General features: G+C 40.6%; 1 pseudogene; it reads right to left on the bottom strand.

Annotated features, from left to right (window-relative positions):
- Positions 1–5,874: 5,874 nt before the first annotated feature.
- On the bottom strand, positions 5,875–11,494 carry LOC113961373 (annotated as a pseudogene).

Genomic DNA, 11,494 nt, shown 5'->3' with positions numbered 1-11,494 from the left:
CTGGAGGTTATTCTGTACCACATCAGGTCCTTACTGCAAGTGGGGGGAAAGGGATTCTCTCCCAGTCGGGGTAGTGCCAGGTTGGGCTCCCCCCAGAGCATTTTGCATGTGAATCTCTTGTACCCTTTTGTTATTAGTATTGTTGCTGTTACCACTGGTTTTCCTATCTCATTGCCATTTCCAGTAAATTCTTATCTCAACCTGTGATCTTTGTGCCTCCAATTCTCCTCTCCAGCCACCCACAGGGGACTAAACTAGGACATGGGACAAGAGGAAAGGGCCTCAAGGTCTGCCAGGGGAGATTTAAATTTGATATTAGGGGAAAATTCTTCACAGGAAGTGTTGTTGGGCATTGGGAGGGCCTGTCCAGGGAGGTGGTGCAGTCCCCATCCCTGGAGGTGTCCAAGGAAGGACTGGAGATGTCACTCAGTGCTCTGGGCTGGGGACAAGGTAGGGGTTGGGCACAGGTTGGACTCTATGACCTTGGAGGTCTTTTCTAACCTAAATAACTCTGTGATTTCAATATTAGTGGGAATTTTCTGTATCTGCTTTAAATCTGGGTGGTGGATGATGGAAAGGTTACCCGGAACTTTCCAGCCTTTTGCCATCAGTCTCCAAGAGCAGGGAGGATTCCAGCTGGGAAATCAAAGAACCCATTTTCTGGCTGAGAGGACAGAACCTCAAAAAATTCAACAGGAATTCCTGCAAGAGCAGCAGGGGAGGGAGATGCTTCCTAGGTTGAAAACAACTGTGGATTAGGTAAAGACCACCATTACTCGTAGGTGACTGACTTTTTTAAATGTGGATTTTTGACATGGGTAGGGGTGATCACAAACAAGATACAGGCAACAACAACCACATAAATTGAATTAGGATGTAATTTTTATTTCTTTTGTTTAGTGGGTAATCATGCCATCACTACACTCCGTTAACAATGTGTGTGTGTGTTCAATGTGACCCTCTAAAAGCTTTTCCATTCCCTTCCTGATTTTATGAGGAAAAAATATCAGGACAAAACTGGGCAGTACATCACATGCTATGAAACAGAAGTGATTATAACTTATCTAGGAAGTTACCCACAGGTGGGACACCCTCCTGCAAGCCTTTGCTTTTGTGTGTTTCAGCCACAAGTTGCCAAGGGTGAGAATTTGCATCACGAGGATCTCCAGGCAAAATCTGCCAGTGATCAAAGACGCACTGGAAAAACCTGCCTGCCAGTGCTGTATCTCAAGTTGGCAGTAAAACCTAGTGGGAAGGAAAAAATTAAAATTAAAAAGGGATGAGCCAGCTACAGGGAAAAAAATAAAACTGGGTAATTGTGAGTTTCTGCATAGGCAAAGCCCTAAAACACTGTTCCTAACTGCAGATGGGAAACTACTACTTTACAGGTTATTCTTTCAAGGAGGTTAAAGGGAGGCCAGCTCCCAGCTGCAGAAAGATCTTGTGTGACCAAGTAAATTGGCAATAAAAAGGTAAACGAAATTCAATTTAGGTTGATAGAAAAGTATATGGGGAAAAATATGTTTCATGTGTCTCAGAAACTGACCTGATAAAACTTAAGATCTGTACTGCTTACCATAACTCCAAGAAGTGTTAGTTTAGTGTTCAGAAGTGAAGTGAGAAGTACCTATTAGGTAGTTCTTGTACCTAATAAGTGCTTGTACCTGTTAGGAAAGGAACAGGAAACAAAACATTATGTCCAGTGAAAGCCTGTCCCTTTATTATGTGGTTCCTTTATTATCAAAGCAGTTACTGCAGCAAAGGCTCCAGAAGGGGAACAGAGGTGACCAAAGCCCTGGGCTGGCCTCCATGCAAAGAACACACCTGAGCAGCTCAGACCCTTCAGCTTGGAAAAGGCAGCAGCGTAGTAGGAAGGACACAAAAGGCTAAAAATCAAACAACACGTAAAAAAACCCCCCAAATACTCAAAACCAGCCGCACAAACACACATATAAATTACTCTTCTAAGATGTTAAATGGCCAGTTTATACTTTAAAAGTCAACCATCTCTTATTTCATCACTGATTATTTAAGCAGTTACCACAGTCATGTGCTTTGGCAGAGAAGCACCCTCCAAAATAAAACACATTTCTTATAGTTTTACCATGTGAGAAGTTCCAATTTATGTCCTGATGTCACAGGCTACTCTTGAAGTGCATTTTTAAATGGGGAGGAGGGAAATGGGTCACACACACACTAACCCCTGGGCTCTGTACCACACTGAAAAGCTGAAGTTTCAGGGGCAGCATAAGAAGGATCACATTATAATTTTAAAGGTAGCTTTAAGATGAGCAGGAGGGTGTAATGCCATAGAAGCTACTCAGGCTGTCACTCTGTCCTCCCATTAAAGATTCAGATTGGTACTGAATTTTCTACCCTGCTGCTGCTGGTGACCAGTTCTTTCTTCCGAACTTGCTGCAAAGGAAAACCTTTACTTAAAATGATGGAAACCCAGCCTGGTGTACAAGGAAAAGTCGGAATGTGCAAAAGGTGCCACATTTTTCTGGCACCCTCTGCTGTCACCAAAGCCTAGGGGAGCTGGCTGCCAGGAAAAAGGGAGTAAACTATCTGTTCTGAACTGGAGATGCACAGGCATAACAGGCTGACAAGCACTCTGATAACAACCGTGCCCAAAAAAACCCTCACACTGGCTTAGACACGTTATCACTAAAGCTGCAAAACTCCCCTGCTTTGTCACAACGGGTCTCATGAAGCCACCAATGTGAAAAAATTCTCCATTTCGTTGTTTTGTCCTTACTTGCACAAACCTTTTTCAGCCCTGATGGCCAAGATGTTTTTTTAAACAACTGGTTTGGTAGATTTCCCACCCATCACCCAGCACTGCAGCTTGGATTTTATTTTTAAAGCAGATTTTAAAATCTTGCAATTGCTTTTAGGACAGTTAAGACAAACTGGTAAGTGAATAGCTGCACTTGTTGATAAATAAATACTTTTAGGATGGAGTATATTTTCCAGGCTTTTCATGGAAGAATTTAATGTACTAAGAAAAATCCATTTATTCAAAGGACAGAAGTTAATGTTTAAACGGTTCAAAAAGAGCTTGTTAAAAAAAAAAAAATCTTTGTTGCTCTTCGTGGTTTTCTGGGATATCCACTGTTTGTTATCCTGATTGTTTACAGTGACAGAAAGAAAGGAGGGGAGAAAAAAAAGCACTCAAATCACAACCTTTTCAATGGTACTGGTAATTCATAAAGAACAACATAATGGTGGTGTATTTTTGGCAGCCTCTGGTATTCTGGGAATGTGTTTTTTTACCCATAGCAGCTTCATCATCAGGTGGCCCCTCACAGAGAAGTTCCAAATTCCTGTCAGAATGGGTTCACACACAAGACACAGAAATCTTTCATCTAGTGAAATGCAGAATATGATATTCCAGGTAACAGACCATTCAGATTTGCTATATTCTGCTTCTGTCCCACCTCTGTCATGTTGTTCTTACTTCTTGTTTCTGGTCTCTACAGGAAGTATGGACCCACTTTAGAAGAAGGGTGTCTTTCCTAAAAGTTAACCTGCTAAACTAAAAGAAGTCTCCCCTTACACCCTTGCAATTAAATGAAGACAAAACAGTGTTTTACCCTAAAAACAGGATCCAGAACTAGTTGGCAGAATGTCCTTAGCAACTTCTTTCCCTGTGGGCTAGTGGCTGATTTGCTGAATTTTACAGCTGCTGGATCAAAATACCTAAAGGAGATGTTTATTTTTATTCAGCCAGTTTGAACTTGAGGAGTATCCATTTCTCCTGCAAATTTCCACTTAGTTATTTTAAAAAAGAACCCCAACAACTTTGCAAAGTTTCATATTTAAGCCAAGATTAAAATAGCAGAAGGTGGCTAATTTGAATATAGCCATAACTGTTAGAAGTTTGGGGAGGTAAAGGATGGCTTTTTGTTTGTTTAGGTTTTGGAGGTTTTTTACTATAAACACTTGACTTCAACATGCATTTTTCCAGGTTGGACAGGGCTTTGAGCAACCTGATCTACTGGAAGGTGTCTCTGCCACGGCAGGGAGTTGGAATGAGCTGATTTAAGGTCCCTTCCAAGCCAGACCAGTCTATTATTTTTAGGCTTTTACAGGGGACTAGGCCCTGTAAGCAATGCTGCTGTCAAGAATTCTCTTACTTCACCCTGTTATCTTTAACTGTCTTTTGAAGCCTTGCTAAAATACCATACAAAACGAATCCTGGAAGTATCCTATGAGCTAAGTGAGTCAGAGCAGGTTAATTTATTATAAGGCCTCAGAAGACCAGCAAATACATTGAGCTTTCACACAGGTATAAAGAATTCAGCTAATTGTGTACACATCTAATAGGAAATTTACTCCACCACACGTGAGATACAGTTTCAGGTCTATAAAAAGCACAGAAATACTCACTGGAATCAAAAGATTGTGTTTGCTCCACAATGTTGTGTCTGTGTAACTCAGTTCAGGAAAAGCATTTGTGCTCTGAAGCTGTAGGAGTGAACCTTCTCTCTCTGCTCTTATGGAGCAGGTTATCAGAGAAGGCTCTCACAGCACATCTGCTCAGCAAATGCCCCTCTCAGTGTCGTCCTTGAGCACTCAAATGTGTAAATATTTTTGTCATAAGAGTTACAGATTCCTGCCTCTAAGTGCCTGTGAAAGCTCAGTTTTGCAGACTGAGCAGGCACTGGTATGCACCACTGACATCCTCAGAGTGTCACTGTGGTATCTAAACACGGATCTGCAGCCATTCCACGTGTCTTGTAGTTCTCACTCATCACCCCAGGGGTTTTTCATCGTGTCTCCCTCTTTCTTTGAATGCTCAGCTGGAGCTTTGAAGCAAAAACCTCTCTTTGTTCCGTACAGTGGGAACGATTTTAGAAGAGGCTAAAATAAAAACTTCAGAAATACATTTGTAGAGCCCTACGTAGGATTTGGGGGATGATCACTTTGACAAGAGTATTAACTGAATTGTTAGTGAACTTCCTCTGGCAGTTAAAGTGGAGGTGTCTCATTCCTGCCAGACAGATAAGACTGACCTAAGAATGGCTGAGGTTCATGGAATCCAAGTATCAGAATTAAATCCTAAATGAGAGTCCATTATTTCATCAACTAGGTTAAGCTGCAATTTTAGTTGTAAAACAAGCCAGTACAGGACAATCACATTTGAACAAAGGGAAACAGGTCTAAAATCTGGCAAGAAGGTGTGTCTTGTAGCTGTTAGCTGAAAAAAATAGTATCTGAAGTGACCCAGTTCTGAAAATTTCTCACTCTAACAGCTGGACCACCATAGAAGACTTCTACTTGACTTTGCTTTTTTTATTTTATAATTCTCAGCTGCAATACAGGAAATACTGCTTGTCTTTCTATCAAACTATCCTTCCAGAGATATCCAGCACATTTTGATACAATTACTGGCAGAAAAACAGACACTTGCATCTTGGTATGGGAAAAGAGCAAACTAAATGCCTTATCAGTCAGGGACAGCAGAAAGGCCATGTTTCCTGTTGTGTGAGTGACACAGGCAGCAAAGTGAGGCACAGAAAGCCAATGTTCTGGCTTTAAAGACCCACAGCTTCCCTTCAGCAGTTTGCCCCAGGCAGATGTCTGACATCTGATGTTTGAATGACACTGAGAAACTGGCTTGAGGTGCACGCATTTTGTCAGAGCGAAAGCATCACTAGAGGATGATCTGATTTGTGATTTCTGTCCTCTCTCCCAGCTGCTTTCACTCCCCAGTTGGTTGGTCTGAAAAAACAACCCCAAAAGGAATAGTATGGAGCAGCGTGGGTGGAAGGGGATGGAAGAATGGCTCCTTCAGGTTGCAGGGATCTGAACTGCCATAAATATATGCCATTGTTTCCTGTCAGGGCTGGCAGTTTCCAAAACAGGACTTCAGCCACAGCAGAGCTTTAAAGTTTTCTTTTCAATAATATCACCCTTTGGTCCAGTTTCACCTTCTCCATGTGTGGGAATGATGACAGTGGCATCTTCCACAGTACACTGGTAAAGCTCCTCCAGCTCCAGCTGCAATTCCAGCACACCACGGTCCATTTTGTTCATCATCAGTAGTGGTTTGACATGTTCTGCAATGCCCTGCCCCCAAACAGTCTCTGTCTGTACACAAACCCCTTGATAAAATAGAAGCAAAGTTAGCACTTGCATTACATATGGGGAAGATCTCTAGGCTACTTGATAGAGTGGTGACTGGCAAACTCAAATTTGGAATTTAGTGGTATCAAAAGCATCATTCTCAGTTGCATCTGTTTTCTGATGGAAGGAGAAGAGAGACAGGCAGCTCCACTCTCCAGGATTTGACTAAAAAATTGACTTTATTTCCTCAGTTACTCTACATTCAGCCCAAAAGTTGGATATGGGGTGGATATAATGCCCTAAGATACAAGAAATGCCATGGCCTGAGGATGCATATCAGAATTCATATCATTAGAAGTTAAACTTTTGGAGAAACAAGCTTCTTCCATCGTGATTTTTCTTTTTCTTAAGAAGAAGAATATAAAATACGCTGAGTCTTTTCTAACTGAAAAGCAGTTTCTAATTGAAACTGTCAACCACAATGAAGGCACCATCAGTGACACAGAGAGCTGCTGTGACTTCAGAGAAGAAATTGACGTGTCCAGGGGAGTCAATTAAATTAATAAGAAAACCCAAACCACCCCTATATTGTTTGAGGGAGGTCAAGTCGCTGTCTGAGACTTTGCAATGCATAGAAATTGCCCTGTAAGAGAAGATAATAATAATAATAATAATTATTATTATTATTAATTATTATTATTATTATTATTATTTTTCATAATTTGCTGATTTTAAAAGTTGCATTGGTCAGGCAACTATACCTGCTCTGTTACTTATTACGTTAAGTACCAATGCTTAATGTGCTTCAAGGGAAAGCCCCAGAAAGGCTTCAATAGTTCAATTTCTAAAGTTCTCAGGACCTAAAATTCTGCTTTGCAGAATCCTTGTTCAAATCAACAACTTAAGATAGCAGTGGCAACACAAAATCACTGTAAGACACCTGCAGAGTAATGCTCCAAATCACTTTGAAACTTATTAAATTTGCAGTTGCAGACATCAAAAGCAGAAGTGATAGTAATGAGACACAACCCATCACAGTGGCTTTCTGTAAGAAATCCACTAAAAATTAAGGTTACTGCTAAGAAGGTTTCCAAAACCATCTTTCTCCATAATGAGAATCAGGACAAACTGTCACTGGGTCTCACCTAAAAGCCCTACTCCCAGATTGCCCTCTGAAAAGTGGGAGCTTCTGTTCTGCAGTGCCCAGCTTGAATCACATGTCAGCTTAAAAAAAAAAATCTGGCAAAATGCAAGGCTTTGAGAAAACCCTTTTTCTGTCTCCAGATTTTAAAGAAAACGAAAGGAAAAGAAGAAAGATATGAACAAAATCTTACGTAGACTCGGTTCTAGCTCTTCTTTTTGTGTGTCTGTGAATCAGGTTTCTCCAGCTGTGGCTGAAGCACATAGAGGAGTCTGACAAGGTTGATTTGGTCTGGTGTATTATGAAATTCACCTGGAAGTGGAAGGAAAAAAGTTTGGAAAATCAACCATTGCTTCCTCTAAAAGCGTACAGATGTCGATGTGAAATTTTAAACTTTTACTGAATTCACAATCTAAAGAGGAAACAAAGTTGTTCACACTTTTAAGCTTAGTATTACAAATGTCTGTCCACATTTTTGGCATGTTTGTGTAAGTGTGAGGAGTGGAGGCATGACTTAAAATACTGATTTCGTACCACAAAATGTTGACTACCACGATAGTGAAGAATCCACCTATGGAGACAGAACAGCTCATCCCTTCCAAATGTTTCTGGCTTCCAGAAAAGCCTGGCTCTTCTCCTTTCATAGCCAATATACCAGCTCTAGAAACTGGTGGCCCAGCTCAGGCTCGACCACTTCAAGGCCTCTTAAACCTCTTTAAAGAGTTTGATTAGCCAAGTGCAAAATTTTTAGAGCTCCTCTCGCAGATTATTTCACAGAAAGAAATAGTTCTTGTTTCCATAATTATTCTATCTCTTGCAGAAAAGAAAGAAAAAAAACCCCACAGAAATCTTGACCCCCCAGAGGTGCTGGTAATTGTCTATTAAGCACATGACACCTTAGCAAAAGCAGGTGAGATGTCACTAATCTCAGCCTGCCTCAATCTGTAATGAGTCACCTGTAAATCACAGGAGTGGCTATTCTTGTAGATCCCTTTTAATGCAGGAAGTGCTTCACAGGAACAGGGAAAAGGATAGAACTGGAAGGAAAAATAACAGGGAATAGTAAACAAGCAAACACAAAAATCACGTGCTACATCAGTAGTTCATACTTGTTCAAGCGAAGAAAAACAGACCTCAAGAAACACCTAAATGTGTTCCTAGTCTGCACTGGGGTTATAAATATCATAGAAATAAAATGAAATGTATTTCTACTGCTATAGTGGCAGAAGTTTCCAACACAGCCTGGGTGCTAATGGGCACGTCTGAACATAGGGAACCTGTCTTCACACAAGGATAAGATCTTACTTAAAAAAACAAACAAACAAAAAAACAACCCAGCCCAGCTCAACGTATACTTTTATGTAAGGAACAAAACAGGATTTTTTTTTTAAGAACAGACACACTACTGATATATGTATTATTGCATATTCTCATACTAACTTCAGATTCAACTTTTGCGTTATATGTTTTCTCAAAAATTGGTTCTCATTAAAAAAATGAACACTTCTTATTAAAGTAGCCAAGTTCTTTTTAGAGATGAGAAATACCTAAGCAGTAGCCTGCCCTCTTCACCCCAAAACGTATTATTTTCCTACTCTCTCCCACGTTTACAATTTTTTTCCTACTTCAAACTTTGCACAAATCAACCAACCCACCTGCCTTCTTTTGCTGATAAAGAAAATTTAGTACTAACAAGACAATTTTTAGTGTGTGGTTATGCTTTCATCAGTGACTCATCCCACATTAAGGTACTTCATTTCTGAATTTGATCCTTTGAGTTATTCTTCAGCTTAATGAGGAAAACAGTGATTTTTTTTCTAGAACTTTCTAGGGTGTCTCATTCACACAACATTTACATACATCTTCTGAGACCTTGAAATATTTCTTTGATCTCTTGCTTTTCCATTTAGAGAAAACAAAACCCCTGCCATTCTTTTCTACTTTTATAATTTTCCCACTTTTAAATTGTGCTGTGCTAAAACATTTAAAACCAATACTTACAATTAATACTACAATTAAGTATAATGCCAGAACTTGCTGTATACAGTTATTTCACAATGCAAATAAATAAGTGTTGAGAAGTATACCTACCTGCTCTTTGTTTTAGCTAATTGTACACTTTCTTAATGGTACAAGTGAAAATCACTTCTGATTGACATTTAACCTGCACAGATGCCACATTTTGAAATGAAACCTGTGTTTTTCCTGTTGTCTCCAAGTTTCCAATACATTTATACACACAGGCTACACTATTCTTTTATTTTGGGACAAAGGAGCAGAGATGACCACAGCTGTTTGTTTCTTGCTCATATTTTAAGCCTCCTACAGGTGTCCACTTACGTTAATTCTAAATGTAAAAGTTGTGGACATGTTACTCCAACAGGCCTGGATGTTCTCCAGTGGTAATAGTAATGTTCTACCAGACCTTCTGGTGGGAACTTCAGGATTATGTGTCAATAAATGCTATCTACTTACAAACATTTTATTTACCACTTCATTTACACAAATGCCAAAACAGACCTTGCTGCCCTGTAAGAGAGAAAGGCGCTGGTGTCTCAGTTTTTTTGGTCATAAATACAACTGAAAACACAAAGTCGGATTAAAAATTAACAGCAACTTTCATTTTAAGTGTTTTTCTTTAAGAGCTGTTACAGAATTTCTCTTCTGCTGTGACAGGCAGCAACCAGATCACAGGTATCTTGCTATAAGATGCTTTCTGCAGGGGTCTTAAGGTTGTCCATGTGCTCCTGGAGCGAGCCAGAATGAGTGAGCTCAAAGCAGTATTTGTAGAAGGGGGAGAAACATCACCCCTTTGTTGCAAACAGAACCTCACTTTCACCAAGAAAAGTTTCATGGCCTGTACAGGCAGAAAACGACCTTGCTCCTTTTAACTTGTGCATTACGTTATTTGGGTAGCCCATAGTGCAGTGATGTCTGTCCCTGGCTACCAATAATGCCTCCAGAGTAGACTCCTTCCTCTTCTGCAGGGCATCTCATTCTCTTAAAGATGTTAAACTTGTTGCTGCATTGAAGTGCACGCTTCACCTCAGAAATAAATACTCTGAAAACCAAAGAGAAATGAAAACTCTTACGGAAGCGGACGTGGGTGACTAGAATGTCTATCTCAGTAAAAAATAATTTTAATATAATGAAAGATTACAAGAATTTAAAAAAAAAAAAGAAGAAGAAAGAAAAGGAAAATGTTTTGATAGCATTAGTTATCAAGAAATGCAAATATGTACAAGCATCTGTTTATCACTGATTCACTAGAATATAACGAGATGCAAACCAGGTGAAACGTTACCAGAAGTGCAGTGATTTAAAATAATAGAATCACAGAATCACAAAATGGTTCAGGCTGGAAGGAACCTTAAAGATCATTTTGTTCCAATTTCCTGCCATGGGCAGGACACCTTCCACTAGACCAGGTTGCTCCAAGCCCTGTCCAACCTGGTCTTGGACACTTCCAGGGATGGGGCAGCCAAAGCTTCTCTGGGCAACCTGTTCAAAAATAATGGGGCAGGCTTGCTAAGGGGAAAAATAAATGAAAAGAGAAAACCAAAAGAACTACCCTGCAGTGTTTCTAACTTATTGATTTCCCTGAGAAAATGCTGATCTGATCCAGGTCAGACTGTGGGTCTCAGAGGTTTTTTCCAAGCTAATTGATTTTGTGATGCTGTGATTCTTCCTCAAGGTGAGGAAGTGCTTTGCAGCACTATATAATACACTCACACACACACACACACACACACACACACACACACACACACACACACGTAGCCTTTGCCTCATCGGGAGCAGTGTTTTTATCTCTTATTCTAAACACTGATGATCAGGGTTTAACCCCAAACCTTACACTTGAATTCATGGCACACATTTGTGGGCAAAATATACAGGAACGTTCAAGTCCGTGACCTGCGCTGACCAGGAGCACTCCCTTTTGCATACCTGCAAGAGGAGGACAGAGAGAACCAGAAACACTCTCCCTGGAACCCTTCTGATGAAAGAAAATGAGGGTGGGAGGGATAAAAACAAATAAATAAGCTCAGGGATGCGTTCAGGAACACCAGCGTTACTTCGTGCCGTCGTCTTCCTGGACCCCATTGGGGTCCCAGGGTACCAGGAGGGGATGGAGGGCACAGGGAGGCAGTGGCACCCTCACCTCAGGGATGGTGGTGCCCCAGGTTCATTCATTCTCCCGTGGCTGGGAACTCATGTTACTGCACAAGTTGGAGGAGTTGCACAGATGTGGAGACGCAGGAGAGCCCCGAGTGTGATCAT

Source organism: Neopelma chrysocephalum, unplaced genomic scaffold (assembly GCF_003984885.1).
Source record: "Neopelma chrysocephalum unplaced genomic scaffold, ASM398488v2 Primary Assembly neopelma1_97116, whole genome shotgun sequence".
NCBI lineage: Eukaryota > Metazoa > Chordata > Aves > Passeriformes > Pipridae > Neopelma > Neopelma chrysocephalum.
The sequence above is the reverse complement of the archived record's forward strand: the minus strand, read 5'-3'. Positions and strand labels throughout refer to the sequence as shown.